Source organism: Gymnodraco acuticeps, unplaced genomic scaffold, assembly GCF_902827175.1.
Source record: "Gymnodraco acuticeps unplaced genomic scaffold, fGymAcu1.1, whole genome shotgun sequence".
NCBI lineage: Eukaryota > Metazoa > Chordata > Actinopteri > Perciformes > Bathydraconidae > Gymnodraco > Gymnodraco acuticeps.
In genome coordinates this window covers 72,680-90,415 of record NW_022991059.1, presented here as the reverse complement: position 1 = coordinate 90,415, position 17,736 = coordinate 72,680, and positions in this window count along the sequence as shown.

The following is a 17,736-nucleotide window of genomic DNA, read 5'->3' as shown; positions in this document are numbered from 1 at the left end:
GATTTATTAACCATGAATTAATCAATTGGTAAATAAAAAATAGTAGTAAAGAGGAAACTATTAAAGTAAAATGAGAAAATCCTCCTAAAACACACTGAGGGATAAAGGGGGAGACATGACAGAGTAGAACCATATTCTTCAATCTTTTCATCATGTTAACAAATCATTCTTTAAGAGATTTGTATTCACGTGTGAATAAAGTAGTGATCTAATTTATTACAATATTGATCACCATTAAAAGGATAGTTTTAGGAACCACTCTATCAGACACATCTTTATTTGTATGGATAATGTTAAAGGGAGAGCTAGTGCCAAGCCAAATATAGTGTTCCAATCTAAAGTACTGATTTCACCATTGTAGCATAGTTATTACCATAGGAGGGCTTTAAGGTGGAACTATGAAATGACTTCTGTTTTTAAATCCTTGATAAAGGAGGGAGTAATTGTTGCATGTTCGGACACCAAGGTTCCACACACTGCTAAAGAGTTTAACATTGTTCTTTAGGTGGACCAGAATTGAAGATAAATGAGTATAATGAGCTATGAAATACATAGCAGAGCTACACAGATCCTAGTAATGGTTTGACTCACGATAATAGTTATGTACACACGTTTATAAAATAGATCTATTAGACATTTTAATACTAATTAGGTGTAAATTGATTGCAGTAGTAGTAGCACTATAAGGAAGTGAGTTTTGTACCAAGTTTCAGGAAAGGTGGGAGGCAGAAGTCCCAATGAAAAGTTAGAAACATCTTGAAAATCATTGTTGAAATCGTGAATGAATAAGGAATGGCGCTCCGCGTGTGACATGTTTTTGTAGATAAAGGGTACCTCTGAAAAGACTCTGCAGAGCACGACATGGCCAAAAGACCGAGACCAAATTAACTTTGACCCTGACTGACAGTGTGACAAAAGCACTGTCAATGAATGACCCTGGGGTGTACCTGACCAAACCTGACGTGACAACCAGATCGTGTGAATGAATGTCGGCATGTGATCAGTGCAACTGCATGATTCTAAAACAATAACTAACCAAGCATATTTTTGGACTAACATTATGTTGGAGCTCCAAGGGAAACGAGAGGTTTCCTAAAGATTCCACAAAAAATGGAAAACCGCACATGTGACCCGTTTCTAATCTACTTGATGATATTTTACTCCCACAGGAGTTGGCGGTTTGCAAATGTAAAACTCAAACTAAAATCTGAAGATTCTGTTTCTTTTAGGACTGAAAGACGGAGAGGAACACTTATTTTCACTGAACTTTTCACATTTTTACTGTGGAAATAATAATAATGGATGTAAAATTGTAAATAATGTTCGCTCTGTCCCTAACCTGAACGGGAGTGTGTATAATGTATAATGTCAACATGGATCTAAAATTCACAACTTACATTTTTCTTTTAGGGATTGAAAGAAACCTTCCGCCCCAACCCAGATGTTCAAACTGAGCATTGAATGATAGTTTTAGAATGAACCTGCTCCATATCTGGGGATAAGATACTGTTTGATGAATGTTGACATGTTTCTAAATATTGATTGAATTATAACAGGTAACACAGAAGCAGTGGCCAAGGGGCTATACTACTGTGAGAGATATAAATCCAGAATAGAATACCGAAGAAGTTGACCTGTGATAATGAAAGCATTTTGTAATATTTTAACAGACATTAGAGTAACTGAGGTTTGAAATGTAGAAAGAACATATTACAGTTAAGTTAAGCTAAAACATAGTAATGTAATAACACAGAATGTAAAGACAACATCTTGTAACTGGCCTGGTAAAGAATTAGAAGTAAAAGCCATAGACTTTATTGTTTAGGTCATTATGGGGATATACATTTGATTTAAATTCATAATAGAAAGACATTTGATGACAGTATGTTGGAATTCTGTATTCATTATTCAGCTTGATAATAGACATGTGGGGTGCCGTCTGTTTGTGTGTGGTTTGTCTGTTTGTTTGTGGGTGTTTACAGGTTCCGGTGCTGATGAGCCGCACCTTCCGGGTGAGCTACGCTGCCAAAAGAAGATAGGAGGAGCAAGCCGGATTCGTCGCTCTCACTCCTCTGGGCACTCTCTCTGCGCCAGCTTCGGGGTCCGTTCAGTTGTTGTGATTAAGAATAAAACTATTCTTACCTCTCGTCTCACCTCCCTGCTTTATGTTACAGCCTAGGAGCCGGGCTGTAACATATGGGGGCTCGTGGTTGAACCTGGTCGTTTCGGAGGTCTTTTTCAAAAATTGAGTTTGTTGTGCTGTTAAGCCCTAAGGACCCCCTCGGCGGGTCCTTTTTTTTTTGTTCACAACACTGTGTCTCAGGGGATCTTAATATTTAAGAACCTATTAATGTGTTATACCAGATTAACGGGAATAATCTCAGCTAACTGACGATACAAACCATATTTACCAAAACAAAACACAAGTCTCATAAGAAGCATCTAAATGACCCCTGAGCGAAAAATGCTAACCTATTACTGCCCCGATAATCACTCCTAGCTCCCTTATTACTTATCCTAGGTGCACATCCAACACATTGTTTATGATCGCAAGGAGATACAGAATCTAATAACACTGAAAGATACAAACTCGCGACGTTATCAACAAAAACGTACATCAAAACAAGTGGAGCTAGGTAGCCCACAACGCTAACATGGCTTACATTCGTCTTTGTCTTGTCTAAACTGGTCCTCAATGGCATTAAAACGATACAAATAATGCTGTAGTTAATCCATAGGTTAATCCAATGTGTCTGTGTCACTTTGAATTACTTCTGATAATCCATGAGCAATACATCTGATTTTCGGTTTTGAGATGTCAGACCTAGAAACAGCTTCACTCTGGAGCAAAATCTTCTGCGAGAAGCCCCCACCTTTTCGTTTTGCCATGTGTGTGTGTGGGGAGATTCCCCTTCGATTCTATTGGCTCTAACGGTCAGAAAGAGATGTCACATGTCAAAATCGAACAAGGGGGGCCAGAGATATGGAAAATGGCCCCAGAATAGTTTTTTTTGCTAAATCTGTCTAAAAAGGTCAAATATCACTTTTTTTGCATCAATCTTGATACAGGGTACTTATTATATGTTGTACTTTGGATTCCTAAAGCTTTTAGTCTACTAAACCATCATCCAAGGTTAGTTTTCACTATAAGTACAACATATATTTTGGACGGACACTATCATTTACAGTTTTTTACCATGTTCAATCTGAATTTTCTTTAAAATAAAAAACATCTATATTGATTCTGACTTTTCTACATCCGGGCTGTCAGGAGAGTGAGAGCGAGAGGAAAAGAGATGCCTCGTTTATTTCCCCTGTGTTATTATCAGAAGTTACTGTAAACTTTTGAATAATGTAGTTCATCTACTTTTAGTAGTTTGTTTAAATGTTTTAATGATGTTGTTTTTGTTTGTAGAAGTGCATCATTCATTGATTTATTGTAAAAATGAATGTGAACTTTTTGATCTGTTATGATGATAAACTGAAGCAATTTCAAAATGAACCCAATTAAGTGAGTTTTAAATGTTCCTACTTAGTTTATAAGGAAATTATGAAGAGGAACAAATTAAATGATTTGAAAATGATATCTATGTAGGTGCTGACGCTGTTGGCGGTTCTAGTGTTAACATACATTTAAATTAAATATGTGTAATGGCAAATGCCATATATGATTTTCTTACCTGGAATTATGCCCTACATTGTCTGCAGTTCTAGGGTTAATATTAATATAATATGATTGTCATTGGTCTAAATTAGATCTCAAATGATTAACTGTGGATGTAATTGTTACGTCCCCACTAGGGATGAGGAAATGCAACACACACCAGTTGGAATTGGTAATAATTATGAATAGTTTTAATGTATAACAGGTAGGCAAAATGGCAGGAAAGCAGCCTGAATCAAACAAAATAACAAACAAAAGTGGCCACAAGGGCGCAAGTTTAAATGTGCAACCAAACAAAGGGAGGACTCTAATAAATGAGCCTACTTAAATACAAAGGTATATACATAACTAAACAAAATAACCCTCACTATTGCAGTGGTACAAACTAACGAAAAGGAGGCTGTAAGAAAACAAAGCTGAGGTCACTATCACACAATACTAACCACGCAATACTAACCACACAACTTAACTACTGTTAACACATTTGCACACAAACAAGAGCAACTAGCGAGAGGCATCCGCTCACACAGCCGAGACTCCAGAGTGATCGTCAGTCACAGGCTTTGAAGTCATCTCCAGCAGGTGCGTGCCGGCTGTGTGTTGCGATTGGAGTGCGTCGGGCCCGGCGTGCTCCAATCACAATCTTCGGGAGGCGGACCAGGAGATTGCAGCCAATGACGTCAGGGCACCCGCACAGCTCATTTACGTATAAGACAGAAGACGACCAGAAAGGCAGCAGCCGTAACCCTCCTCCCCATAAGACACAAACCCACAGGTTTTGTGAACCTAAGCACACTAACGAAACTCCTAATAACACACATTAACATCACAAAACAAACCTACCTAATAACACACACTAACATCACAAACTCAACCTGGACAAAGCATCGGTCAAAACATTCTCTGAGCCCTTTAATGACGGCGTGTCTAATGTTGTAGTCCCGCACAATCAGAGCCCATTGCATGAGACGCTGATTGTGCTTGGACACCCTAGAGCAGAATATTAAGGGATCGTAACAGGTAAACACCACAATTGGCCAAAGGCTGGGTCCAACATAAATCTTAAATCTTAGATGTTGTAGAGCTAACACCAACACTAGGATCCGATAAACTAACTGACGCTCTCGGGTTACCGGGAGAGTCAAAAAGTCGAGAGGCTTGTCTGAGCCTGTGTGTTGCGCTGGTCTCGCGACATCCTCATGAAGAGGGGAAGCCACCATGTCTGGCTTCTCCTCGGACACAGCTTTATCTGGCACCGGCACAAACACAGGCTCAGACAATGAGACATCAGAGTCACTTTTACTTGCGTGTGTGTGTAACCAGGCCAATGCCTTTTGGCAGGGACATATTTTGCCGCTGTTCTTTACGCTTCAGAGCTGCACAGTTGGTGATGACATGTCCAAGTTGGTGACAGTAAAAGCACTCTCTCTCCTATCTTGTTACATCATACACATTTGATGGCTGAGTAAATGGTGCGGCTGACACACGTGACCTCTCCATAGGAACAGGGAAAAACACAGATGTATGCGATAACACATATTCCTCAGCTAACACAGCAGCAGCAGAGAGGGAATTTACTTTTTGTTCATTTAAGTAAACAATAATGCGATCAGGTAAACATTTCTTGAACTCCTCCAACGTGATCAACTCCCTCAGAGCAGAATAATCCTCCGCTTTACATGACGTAACCCATTTAGCAAAAAACATTCCCTTTTCTCTGGCAAACTCTACGTGCGTTTGATCCGGACCCTTCCTATGATTTCTAAACTTATGCCGATAAGCTTCAGGAACTAACTCATACACTCTGAGAATGGCAACCTTCACTGAGTCATACTGTAGGCTGTCCTCTAACGTGAGAGCCGCAACTGCTTCCTGAGCTTTTCCATATAATTTACACGTTACCATGAGAGCCCAAACTTCAGCCGGCCACCGCAACGCTGTAGCAAGGCGCTCGAAGGCACCAAAATACGCATGGCAACTAAAAAGTTGCCATACTCAGGTGAACTGCTAACAAACCTTACCAAATAGTTTTTAGCTATACAAACCACTTATAACCCCGGGAAAGTAGTTAAGATCCCGGACGAGACCCCATGTATGTCACATCCCCACTAGGGATGAGGAAATGCAACACACACCAGTTGGAATTGGTAATAATTATGAATAGTTGTAATGTATAACAGGTAGGCAAAATGGCAGGAAAGCAGCCTGAAACAAACAAAGTGCCACAAAAGCACCGGTTTAAATAACAAACAAAAGTGGCCACAAGGGTGCAAGTTTAAATGTGCAACCAAACAAAGGGAGGACTCTAATAAATGAGCCTACTTAAATACAGAGCTATATACATAACTAAACAAAATAACCCTCACTATGGCAGTGGTACAAACTAACGAAAAGAAGGCTGTAAGAAAACAAAGCTGAGGTCACTATCACACAATACTAACCACGCAATACTAACCACACAAGTTAACCACTGTTAACACATTTGCACACAAACAAGAGCAACTAGCGAGAGGCATCCGCTCACACAGCCGACCCTCCAGAGCAGTGGTTCCCAAACTTTTTGTGCCCAAGGCACACCAAAGGACAAGTAAAAATCTCAAGGCACACCTATTGTGCAAAATAGCCATAACACGTGTTATCACCCATATCATGTAAAATATCTGTAAATGTGCATAATTATTTACTAATGCCAAATAAAATGTGACAAAGACAACTATATTACGAAACATTTCAGAAATTAATTTGAAACGTTATCAAATTAGGCTTCATCAAAGCAGCAACACACTCATTTAAACCAGACAGGTCACAACATTAAAAATGAGGCAAAGGAAATTCAGCAGAAATTCAGAACAGAGAACTGTCAATTGAATTGTCAAAAAAACAGGGAAACTGGGCTTATTCATCAGAATTTGTATGACTTGACTTGACTTGGTTGACCTGAGCAATGACTTGACTTGACTTGCTTGACTCTCACCACAGTGACTTGGGACTTGCTTGATACTTGTAGGTCAAGACTTGAGACTTGCTCATGACTTGCACATGTAGGACTTACTCCCACCTCTACTGGAAACACATCGACTATGCTCTCAGTAAACACAAATGCAGCGCAGCTCATGCAATAGCTATGGAGATAAATACAATCCACAGACAGTACGAGAAGTCTGACCATGGGACCATCCTCCATCAGCTACTCAACCCAGAGGGCCGACAGGGAAAGATCATTGAGAAAAATCGGGAACACGTAAAGTTTTACCGGACATAATTATCACGTGTGCAAAGCAAGAGATTCCTCATGTCATATTGAGACTAAATATCTAGAAAAATGATTAAGAAACGTAGAGCAGCAGTCCTTGTTATTATGTATATATGATAACAAGTAATTATGTATATATAATACAAGTTATTATGTATATAACAATATGATTTGGGGAGGCCAGGACTATATGATATGTAATATGTATTTGTAGTGCTTTTATCCAGCTTAAATTATATTCATAACTAATGTGCTTTTCATAGTTTATTTCGAGCTCTCTCACACACAAACACACAATAACACACACACACACACACACTTTCTCATAGACACACACACACTCTCTCACACTCATAGACAGACAGACAGAAGTGCACAAACACACTCTCTCTCACAAACACACACGCACACACAAACTCACAGACACACAAACACACGACGATATTAAAAGGTTGAGTTTGATACCTGTGCTTTAGAGATTTGGTAGAAACCTGTTTACGAGGGCCACATAGCAAAGTATTTGCTCTGGGCGTTCTAACATTTTAATTACACGAATAACCAGACTGAGAAGTTTTCAGGATTGTTTGCATTAGTCTTTAGGGGCTGGAAGAGCAGCAACAGTATAAAAACAGATGGAGCGAGACACAGCGCCACATCAGAGCTGCACCTGCAGGACCAGAACTTCCAGGACCAGGACCAAGAGAAGCATCAGCTGCCCCAAACCTCCAGGACCTCCAGACGGTGAGTCTCCACTTCTTTCTCCTCACGGTCCTGCAGCTCCGTCAGGAAGCCTCCTGTGACTCGGTGCAGGGACCAGTCCCCTCAGAAACACAGAGAATCCTGAAGAGAGGTCCGTGTGAATGCTGAATGCTGAGCTTTCTGAGTAAAATATGAGGAGCACTTAGCAGCTGAAGTCTTAACAGTTTCTCCATTGACTTCTGTAGTGACATGTGGATGAATTATGGTGAATATTATTCATAGCATTCCTAACTGAGATTAACGTTTTGATGTTTGAACCGAGTTTGTGGGTTGAAGATGTGGAAGTAGTTAAGGTACGGAAAAGTGCACAGAAGACTAATAGAGGTAAAGACTTTTTGCTGTAGAAGAACGTACATTGTAAAACTTAATAAGTTGTGGTAATTTTTTTAAAAGTATGCAAACTCATTGCCTCACAATCACTAAGTTAAGTTAGTATGGTGAGTAGGAACAACTTGTTTATTAAGTACAACTAACACAACACTTTGAAGTTGTAAAAAAACATCATTGCATTAACTTAAAGGTCACCTATCATGCTTTCATACATACATATGTGTCCCGGTGTGTCAGGAGACTCACAAAGGGGCGTGGCCAGCAGCAGCTTGGGTACGTTTGAAGCTACTGACCCAGAATCAGCTCTTTAGTCACAGGCCTGAAATAGAGGGGGGTGAGGCTGCAATGATCTGTTTGGGCTTTGGAGCAAAGCACTTCAGAGACATGTTTTTGATATCTCTGAAAGCTATAATATATGCCTAAGAATAGTATAACAGGAGACCTTTAACATATACCAAACAGTTGGCTCTATTGCTAGGTTCATTTCAATAAATGAACAACATGCACTTTAAACATTTCATGCAGGAGTAAGACAATGATTTAAGTACCTCCATATGAGTACTGTGAATACATGATTAAAGGGTTTAGCCTGTCTAAAACATGATGCCACTCATCACTTGTGTATTGTTATATTTTATAAATCTAAAAGTGTTCATTTATCTGAAGCACTTTGAGAGCATTATCAATAGGATATCCATGTTGTGTGCTCTCGTAACAAGTGTGTGCATTTGTAAAGCATTGAAAGAGAAACACACTGATTGTTTAACTATTAACGCTAACGACACAGAAAGAAAGTTCCATCTCCAGCTCACGGTGGAATTGGCATTACTCCTGGAGTTACTCGTGCACAGTGCTGCCCCTGACAGAGTCGGGCCTTCTCTACATAACGTGAGAAAGTGTGTTCATTGATGACAGAGCTGAGGAAAATGATTTCCAGATCTGTGTTCAGTTAAAAACCAGCAGTACGTCTTCTTATCTCAATGTCTCAGTTTTGCTCACAGCCTCTTCGCATCACTAAACTGGTGGCATCAGGGAACCAGTCAGGGAGCATTTGACGGGTTTAGAGAACATTGTTTTGAATCTTCAGGAAGTGTATGAACCACTTCCTGCCGAGGACCCTTCATTGTGTACGCTGTTATTGTGTGTTATGGTGCGTTAACCCGGTGTTTGTGCCTCTTCCTCTGCAGAGTCATGAAGCTGCTCCTCCTGCTGGCAGGTAAGCAGCATCGCAGGCTTCACTGTGACAAACAACATGTGTTTGAAAGGCATTATGAATGCGTTTCAAAGTCAAGTCCTCTGTGCATAGAGTCACTGCGAGTGTGTAATAGCCCCGCACTACTCTACTGTCTGCTTTGTGCAAATAAAACAAGATAATGTTTTAATGATAGACTTTTAAAACATGAGCTCATCCATTAAATCAATATCAATCTGAACGGGTAGCTCTTATTCAACATGTTGATGGCTTCAGTTAATGAGGGGGTTAGCCTTCAACCACTTGTATTTATGAATGGCACAGAACCCAGATCCCCTGTATACATTCACCCTGAAGGAGCACATGTTTTACAGAACAAATAAAGATATCATTATTCACTCATTGCACTGATGAGTGTCACTTCAAGTCAGAGGAGAGGCTTCAGGGAACGATGAGTGTTCAGGTTGTTCTTGATGGATGTGTTTCTCCTGGAACTCCTGCAGTTGCTGCCAGCCAGATGGAGCTCTCTGCCTCTGAGACTGTTACTCTGAATGCTCCTGGTGGAAACATCAACATCAGCGACGTTCCCATCACTTTCTATGGAAAAACCTACACATTGTTACACGTGAGTACAATGAACCCCTGACTGACTGCGTGGCCTCTAACACTGCCCGTCGTATCCCTATTTTAGGCACTCCAGCTTCGGATGTCCGACCGCTAGGATAGCAACACGGAGTGTGTAGTGTAGTAGATGTTGGTGGGCTGGTAGAACCCCAGAGCAGTATCTGCCCCTGCAGGAGAATCCCTCTGTCGTTGGGAGACCCCTTGGTAATTAGGGCAGCTTCAGGACCCACAATCCCTAACCCCCCATTTTATATCATATCTCAACATCAATCAACACCACATCAACCACAGTGACCAATGGAACTATAGTTGAACTTAAACAGGGTTTCTATTCAATACTAATGTCAGCCTTTTCCAAGGAAGGGTGTTCTTACCTCACTCTGAGACCAAGCAGAAACCTTCAGAGACCACGAGAGAGACCAGGAGTTGGGTCGAAGTGTACAAAGTATTAAGGTTTTAACAGAAATAGAGGATTACAAGAATCCTAAACAATAAGACACCAAGTCAAAATACAAAAGCAACAGGCTCACAAGTCAAATGTTCTAAAGCCGTCTCATTCCTTCTCCTCCATTCTTCTTCACTGCTTCTTCCTCCTCCCTCTCTGCGTCAGGTGGTCTCCCCCTTCCTCTCTTTGAGTCAGAAGGAGGTCACAACTGTTTTAATCATTGAACATTAAAACATGTAAGGTTTAAAAATAAAACAAATAAAGACTTATAGTAATGCCATGTCATTTGAAAGAGAGGGAATATGAAGCAAAGTTATGAGAGCAGAACACTTTGTCAATGTCATGTTTAGAATCAGGGGTTTTTCTTTAAACCTTTCCATTTGAAATATAGAAACTTTATACTTGAATTCATGAACAGATCAAAAGTTCAGAATGCTCCATCTAGTTTCACATGTTTGGTTTCACATGTCTGAACAGACATGATGGAAACTACATCCTTTCTATTTCCAGCCAATGGAGCATCTTGTTATCAATGGTAGCTCAATAGAGGTCGTGAGGTGAAGGTCAGGTCTGTCACGGCCACTTACACAGCAGAACTGTCAACACTACACATAATAAAGCTATTATAGATATGACACATAACTCACTGTTTAATATGTTATCACTCACAGTCCTCAGAATCAGTCCCTAGTGTTTTTGTCTTGATCTTCTTTATATAAGAAGCGGTTTGTTACCTTTCAGCGTGTCAGCCTGTAAATATGGGAGCACATGAATAATGACATGTTGCTACAGGCGGAGAATGAATTGAGTTTTACACACAAAGTTTAAAGTGTGCTTTTTGTGCCAGCTGTTATTTTGGGTATTATGAAAGTTTCTCCTCATATTATTCAATATCAGACGCTCTGAGACAGGCTTGGTCCCATAATGCATCACTGTGAGTCTGGTCCTGAGCTGGACATTAAAAGAAAAAATACATGGATAAAAGTTACAGTGCAGTTTAAGATGTGAATAGTTCAATTAAAAGCAGCGGCAAAAAGAAAAGTCTTCTTGCTGGATTTAAAAGTAGTAAGAGTTGCAGCGGACCTGCAGGTTTCTGGGAGTTTGTTCCAGATATTTGGAGCATAATAACTGAACGCTGCTTCTCCATGTTTAGTTCTGACTCTGGGGACAGAAAGCTGACCAGTCCCTGAAGACCTGAGAGATCTGGATGGTTCATCATTTAGCAGGAGGTCAGAAATGTATTTTGGGCCTAAACCATTCAGTGCTTTATAAACCAGCAGCAGTATTTAGAAATCTATTCTTTGACACACAGGAAGCCAGTGTAAAGACTTCAGAACAGGAGTGATGTGATCCACTTTCTTAGTGTCAGTGAGGATTCGAGCAGCGGCGTTCTGAATCAGTTGCAGCTTCCTAATAGATTTTTTAGTGAGACCTGTGAAGACACCATTGCAGTAGTCGAGTCTACTGAAGATAAAAGCATGGACAAGTTTTTCCAAATCCTGCTGTGACATTAGTCTTTTAATCCTAGATATGTTCTTTAGGTGATAGTAGGCTGATTTAGGAACTGTTTTAATGTGACTGTTGAAACTCAGGTCAGAGTCCATGACTACACCTAGATTTCTGGCTTTATCTGTTGTTTTGAACATTGCAGACTGAAGCTCAGCGCTAACTTTTATACGTTCTGCCTTGGCTCCAAAAACCATTACCTCAGTTTTATCTTTGTTTAATTGGAGAAAGTTCTGACACATCCAGTCATTGATTTGTTCAATGCACTTACTCAGTGTTTGAATTGGAGCATAGTCTCCTGGTGAAATTGTTACGTAAATGTGTGTGTCATCTGCATAGCTATGGTAACTATTTTGTTGTTTTTCATTATCTGAACCAGTGGTAGCATGTAGATTTTAAAGAGAAGAGGCCCCAAGATGGAGCCTTGAGGTACCCCCACATGTCATATTTGTCAACTCAGATGTGTATTTACCTATAGAAACAAAGTTGTTTCTGTCCTTTAAGTAGGATTCAAACCAATTCAGAACTGTTTCCGAAAGTCCCACCCAGTTCTCCAGTCGGTCTAGTAATATGCTGTGGTCAACAGTGTCAAACGCAGCACTGAGATCTAATAATACTAACACTGAAGTTCTGCCACTGTCTGTGTTTAAGTGGATGTCATTAAATACCTTTACAAGAGCAGTCTCAGTGCTGTGGTTTGGACGAAAGCCTGACTGGAACACATCAAAACAGTTATTTAAATGCAAGAAATTACTCAACTGTTGAAAAACAACTTTTTCAATGATTTTACCTAGAAATGGCAGGTTTGATATGGGCCTGTAATTGTTCATTACTGAAGCATCTAGATTATTCTTTTTTAAGAGCGGTTTAATGACTGCAGTTTTCAGGGCCTGTGGAAAAATACCTGAGTGAAGAGATTTGTTTACTATATGAAGTAGATCTGAGGCCATGCAACGAAAAACATCTTTGAAAAATCCTGTTGGAATAGTATCAAGGCAGCAGGAGGAGGATTTCAGAAGTTGTATAATGTCCTCTAGGTTTTTATCGTTAATCTGATGGAATTGTGTCATGGTGTTTGAATTGATATTAGGTGGACACAGAGACAACACATTTGCTGTTCCTGATGCAGAGGCACTGACTGCTTGTCTGATTTTCTGAATGTTGTCAGTGAAGAAGGCAAAATCATTGCACGCCCTGGTGGATAGAAATTCAGAGGCTACTGACACTGGGGGGTTAGTTAGTCTGTTGACAGTAGCAAACAAGGCACGTGCATTGTTTTTGTTTTTGGTAATGATCTCAGAGAAGAACGACTGTCGTGCTTTTTTCAATTCCAAATTTTAAAGGCCAAGTCTCTCTTTATAGATTTCAAAGTGAACCTGGAGTTTTGTTTTTCGCCACCTGCGTTCAGCTTTTCGACATTCTCTTTTTTCTGTTTTCACGCTCATGGCCTTTCTCCATGGAGATATTTTCTTCCCAGACACTTCCTTTACTTTAGTTGGAGCAATGGCATCTATAACATTTTAAATGTTTGAATTAAAATGATCTACTAGCTCATTTACTGAGATGTTAGCAGGGGCAAGTGTGGAAGAAAAATTCTGAGTAAACATTTCCCTAGTGTTTTCAGTTAAATATCGCTTTGTGGTTACCTCTTTTTGAAAAAAATTGTGAACAGAAATAGAGCTCTCAAAGAACACACAGGAATGATCAGAGAGTGCAACATCAGTCACCACAACCTTAAAGATATTCAGCCTCAGCGTCGTTGAGGAGCGGGGGTAAAGGACATGCTGCCAGCCCTGCGTATCGCCTTAGTTTGGTCTTTGAACTCCAGGAAGGAATCGGTGCCAACCCTCTGTATCTCCTTTGTGTTCAGCGATCTCCAGGAGGATGGGCGAGGGTGAAAGGGTGAACGGAGAGAAGAGAGGGCTGTGGGGTGAAGGAAGAGTATCCTCAGAGGTGATAGGGGTGTGAAGGGCGGTGGAGACTCCTCCATTTGTCTCCCATAATCAAGACATTCCTCAGGCGGGTGCAGTGATAATTATTCAGGGTTTTCTGCGCGATGTGTTGTGTCTTTCTCTTGTTTTGATTCCTCTTGTTGCTTGTCCTTGGCAGAGGGAACAGATTGATGACGTAGGCAGTTGAATACGTTAAAGATAAACAATTTCACTCCTGACTTGTTCAGACAAACTCCATTTGCCTTAAAAAGATGTCTGCGGTCCCAGAAAAAGTTAAAGTTGTCAATATAATTGACAGAATGGTCAGTACAGACAGTTGAAAGCCAGATGTTCAGTGCAAACAATCTGCTGAATATCTCCACTCCTCTTCTGACTGGCGGTAGAGGGCCACTGATGAACACCTCTGCATTTAGAGAGCTGACAGTTTCTAACAGACATTTAAAGTCTTCTTTCAGCACTTCTGACTGTTGTTTCACAACATCATTTGTTCCAATGTGCAGTACCACATTCTTCACAGTCGGATGTTCAGCCCCAATATGCAGGATCTTCTCAGCCAAGTCAGAGACCACATCTTTGGGAAAACAGAGTACTTTGGTGTTGTTCTTATTACACAGACCTTTTACATCTCTTACAGCAGAGTCACCCACAATCAGAGTTTCAGGCCCAGTCGTTAGCTTTCCCTCTAGCCTTTTACTTTTGTAGTAGCTATTGGTCCTTACCCTGCTGTGTGAAGAGGACAGGTTATCCAGGTCATCAGAAAGAGATCTCCGGTTCTGTGTCAGCGGAGCGTATCTGTTCTGGATTGGCACACTCAGTGGTTTAGGAGGATTGTTTGTAGTTCTCCCTTCAGCAGCTGTCCACTGCTGTTTCCTAGTATGAATAGGGGTTGAAGAGGCGCTCTTCCTGGGTGATGACAATACAGGCCAGCCGGTGTAGGAGCAAACACAATAGTGGTTCCTTAAAGCCCACCTCTGCTCCGCGCCATCCGTTAGATGAGCCTGGTCAGATTTAATAAAAGGAGTTCAAAACACCGGCATAAAAGTTATAAGAATAATCTGATTTTAATACAGTAAAAAACACAATACGAAATACAGAGTGCCCTGAAACAGAGCACTCCGGGCTCCCCGCTCTACTGCCGTGCGATACAGATATCGGGACCAGCCAGTCAGAAACAGGGGGCATTTTGCATGAAGAAACAACAGTATATATGGACATATTTGGGGCGGAGATCCACTTCGTATCTTCCACCGGACCCAACTCCTTTAATTTCCCAGGGAAGGTTTCACACAAACTATTCTTTTAAAACAATCAAACATTGTACACAGATATAATGGTATCAAACATTGTACACATATATATTGGTGCTTGGGATTATTCGCCCCAGAAAGAACCTTGGAAAAAGACCATGTGTGTGTGTTTAGTGAGGGGAAGTGTATGTGTGTGTGTGTGTGCTGATAAGCGGAGGCGTATGTGTGTGTGTGTGTGTGTGTGTGTGTGTGTGTTGATATCTGGGTTAAGGAGTTTATGTGTGTGTGCTGCATGGAGACAGGAGGTGTATGTGTGTGTGTGTCAGGGTCTCTGGGTCATGGAGTGTAAGTAAGAAGGTTTATATATATAGGATTACTTTAAACAGTCCCAAATAATACATGTTCACTTCAATACAGTTCAAGATAATACCTGTTTACTTTAATACAGTTTAGAACAATATCTGGGTGCTTTAATTTGAGGGAGAAGCTGCCCCTTCCCCTTCGTACCAAATGCCCTTGCTGGCTTACGCGTCGGAGGAGGACGAGCACGATGACTCAGCCGACAAGGACGAGTTTTTTTAACATATTTTGGTCTACCTCCACTGTCATAAGAAGTTGTTATGATGGCCTGTTCCTAAAGGTTTAAAAGTGCTCTAAATCCCAGCTTCTGATGGATTTATATAAATGTTGGGGAACAGACAGTAGAAAAGAATGACAGTAGGTTATGTTTCAAATGCTGTGTATAAATTGATCTCTGAAGGAGAGATCAAAAGAGGGATTAAAGCACCCAGATATTGTTCTAAACTGTATTAAAGTAAACAGGTATTATCTTGAACTGTATTGAAGTGAACATGTATTATTTGGGACTGTTTAAAGTAATCCTATATATATAAACCTTCTTACTTACACTCCATGACCCAGAGACCCTGACACCCTGACACACACACATACACCTCCTGTCTCCATGCAGCACACATACATAAAATCCTTAACCCATATATCAACACACACACACATACGCCTCCGCTTATCAGCACACACACACACATACACTTCCCATCACTAACACACACACATGTTCTTTTTCCAAGGTTCTTTCTGGGGCGAATAATCCCAAGCACCAATATATCTGTGTACAATGTTTGATTGTTTTAAAAGAATAGTTTGTGTGAAACCTTCCCTGGGAAATTAAAGGAGTTGGGTCCGGTGGAAGATAAGAAGTGGCTCTCCACCCCAAATATGTCCATATATACTGTTGTTTCTTCATGCAAAATGCCCCCTGTTTCTGACTGGCTGGTCCCGATATCTGTATCGCACGGCAGTAGAGCGGGGAGCCCGGAGTGTTCTGTTTCAGGGCACTCTGTATTTCGTATTGTGTTTTTTACTGTATTAAAATCAGATTATTGTTATAACTTTTATGCCGGTGTTTTGAACTCCTTTTATTAAATCTGACCAGGCTCATCTAAAGGACGGCGCGGAGCAGAGGTGGGCTTTAAGCCACCACTATTGTGTTTGCTCCTACACCGGTCGCATCACAGATTTCTGAGCGCTGGGCTCTGCCTGTTATCCGTCCTCCCAAATCCCATGGAAATGATTTACTCTTAGGTTTTGCACCCAGAGAGTTCCAGGGAGGACTACCACTTAAACAGCAGAACTGTCAACACTACACATAATAAAGCTATTATAGATATGACACATAACTCACTGTTTAATATGTTATAACTCACTGTTTAATATGTTATCACTCACAGTCCTCAGAATCAGTCCCTTGTGTTTTTGTCTTGATCTTCTTTATATATAGATGTAAGCGGTTTGTTACCTTTCAGCGTGTCAGCCTGTAAATATGGGAGCGCATGAATAATGACATGTTGCTAAAGGCGGAGAATGAATTGAGTTTTACACACAAAGTTTAAAGTGTGCTTTTTGTGCCAGCTGTTATTTTGGGTATTATGAAAGTTTCTCCTCATATTATTCAATATCAGACGCTCTGAGACAGGCTTGGTCCCATAATGCATCACTGTGAGTCTGGTCCTGAGCTGGAAAGTGAGCGTGACATTCCCCTCTGGGGTCTATGGGGTCAGGCACTGATCAGATCAGTTCAATGGAGTGGGGACAGATCATTACTAGAGCCAACAGGAAGTGGTTTGGAGCAGCTGGACGCGTCTCTTTGATTCCTCATGTGTCTCTGTATGAAAGGACACATAAAGACTTGTTGGACAGTGGCTTGTAGAAAGCTTTTTTCCAAAGTGAGAGAAATGTTTTGATCTCATCATTGATCCTATCTTTTTTCTCCGTACACTGTAAAAATATCCACCGTGAATTCACAATAATTACCTGGCAACTTGTTGCATGACTTTCACAGTAAGGTTCACAGCAATTTACTGTGAATGTCTTCACAGCGATGTATTGTAATTTCACATCCATGATATTACAATGCATTGTTGTAAAGGTACAACTGTATACTGTAACTTCACAGCTTCAATTACTGTGATATTACAGTATGTTACTGGGGAATTACATCATTTTGTTGTACATTAATTACAACAAGGGCCTGTACTTTTACATTTCTATTGTGAAAGTACTGCAGGAGTAGCCAGTAATTTACTGTGAATTTACAATGTGTACTGTGAAAGTACTGCAGGAGTAGCCAGTAATTTACTGTGAATTTACAATGTGTACTGTGAAAGTACTGCAGGAGTAGCCAGTAATTTACTGTGAATTTACAATGTGTACTGTGAAAGTACTGCAGGAGTAGCCAGTAATT